Source organism: Centroberyx affinis, unplaced genomic scaffold (assembly GCF_046629955.1).
Source record: "Centroberyx affinis isolate AG114_WGS23_722 - 3 ecotype Tasmania unplaced genomic scaffold, CSIRO-AGI_Caff_v1 ptg003587l_1, whole genome shotgun sequence".
NCBI lineage: Eukaryota > Metazoa > Chordata > Actinopteri > Beryciformes > Berycidae > Centroberyx > Centroberyx affinis.
Genome location: NW_027281513.1, coordinates 9,559 through 11,755, shown reverse-complemented (window position 1 = coordinate 11,755; position 2,197 = coordinate 9,559). Strand labels below are relative to the sequence as shown.

The 2,197-nt window shown below is 39.6% G+C and overlaps 1 non-coding gene across 1 annotated transcript; it reads right to left on the bottom strand.

Annotated features, from left to right (window-relative positions):
• Positions 1 to 1,345: 1,345 nt before the first annotated feature.
• LOC139661696 (U1 spliceosomal RNA) lies at positions 1,346 to 1,509 on the bottom strand. Its single transcript, XR_011696607.1, has one exon. It is a non-coding gene; the product is annotated as a U1 spliceosomal RNA (small nuclear RNA).
• Between the last annotated feature and the right edge of the window lie 688 nt (positions 1,510 to 2,197).

Here is a 2,197-nt window from a genome sequence, read left to right as displayed (position 1 = left end):
CGTCACGTGATTATATTATATACACAAGTATACTTTTGATAAAAGAAGCTGTATTTCATAAAAAAATCAGTCCAGTAACATGTGAATAAATGACATGAATGATGTAGCATTTGCATATACAAATATACTTGAGATTGTGTTATAGCAGCATTCTTCAATGGCTTCAAGAGGTATCACAATAAATAGCTGATTTAAATCTGAAATGGCCAATATCACACATATGGAATACATACAGATGATGTCAACAGTCTCTGCAACATTTGCTTTGAATGGGGGTGAGCCGTATTGTAGACTCCTCCTGTAGTCTCCTCTAGACTCCTGCGAATTCCCCAAATGTGGGATTCTCGACTGCATAATTTCTGGTAGTGGGGGCCTGCGTTCACGCTCTCCCCTGTAATCATATACAAAGAAAATCTTAAAGATCTATAGGCATAAAGGGAGACGTATCGCAGCTGGTGACCAATGTGCAGTTTTCTGATTACAGATCTGATGTATTATGGTGTCCCTCCGAGATCTCGAGATAATTTTCTCATTATCTCAGGAAAACAAAATGTTATCTTGAGGTAATGACATCAATAACTTGATATTGTGAGAAAACAAAGAAATTAACTTGTTACCATGGGAAAATGTTGTAAATAAAATGTATGATTACATGTCCTCAAAGGGCTTCCGTACCTAAAACTTCATGTCAAAGATCCCCCCTAGGAGAGATGTTTCAGACCACAGAACACCATTTGATAAAGATTTTGTCCTGGGAAACCCCAGCTGAGAAGTTTTTTGTTCTGTCTCTAGTGGAGGTGGGGAGCATGAAGCCTCTGCCTAAACTAGTCATTCCTATGCACTCTCTAATACTCTAGTGAATGAAATAACAGTGAAATTTAACTCTTCATTTTGCTCAGTGTCCCCTCAGACCCCTGGGGGTCCCCGGAACTAATTTTGGGAATTACTGGTCTACACTGCGCACAGCAGCAGATTCTTTTGTACAACAAAATTGGGAAAAAAAAGCAAATGAAGGGTTTCATTACAAAACGTTCCATACATCCATTTTGAAAAAAATTTGCTACCTGAAATTCATCAGGCAATATTTGAAAAACAAATGATTCTGTCATCAATTTATAAACTAGTTTATAAGGAAGAGTGGGTATCTATTTTCTTTTTTAAATGGTGGATATCTTATTTTGGAACAAAACTCTTCAAATGTTTCCCCACACAAATCTGTATTACAAATCAACTCTGAAAATATTTGTGAAAATGATGTGATTGAATATGAATCCAGTCTGTCATGGGGGGAAAAAACAGAATTGCTTCAGGAACTACTTGCAAATTTTTTCTTTGAACAGTTGATCAGGGGAGAGCGCGAACGCAGTCCCCCACTACCAGAAATTATGCAGTCGAGATTCCCACATTTGGGGAATTCGCAGGGGTCAGCACAACCGGAGTGCAATGGCTGAGCCTCGCCCTGGGTGAACCACCTTCATGATCATGGTGTCTCCCCTGCCAGGTAAGTATGAGTTGTACATATCAGACCGAGGGGAGTCACTCACACACACACACCGCTCTGGACAATGGTGCTGATAATGTATAAAAACAAATCAACTCATCCAGAGTCTATGACATTTGCTCAACCTAATTTTGTTCCCCTGCTGTTAAAAGGATCACAAAAAGCATGCCATTTCTCTTGAGAAGCTTACATTGCATTTATATTGTTTTCCCATGATGCAATGCTGCATGGTCATACAAAACCCAGACCTGAAACATATTTCATCTACACTAACTCTGGCTGTTGCTCATTTTTCAAACTGCAAATTCAAACAAGTTCAAATTAAAGCATGCCAGAAATGAGGTTGTTTGATCAACATAAAATGGAGAAAGAAAAAAAAAACAGTGTACACAGAGCGCATGGTCCTTTTGTCCCGCTCAAAAGCTTCTTCTTGTTTTTCCACCGGTGGTGGCATCTAACATCCCCCACTACTGCCACCTACTGCTTCGGAGTGTAAACTAGTTGATATCTACAGCAGAGGTTCTCAACCTTTTTGGCTTGCGACCCTTAAAATGAAGCCATGCCTACTCAGCCTTCTGTCACAGGCTGCACATGCAAAGTGGTGAACAGTTCAACTAAAGAATGATTTCCCCTTTTCAGGTTGTTTCATCTGATTATCACAGGAGGCCGAGAGGCTGAAAACTATTCAGTATTTCA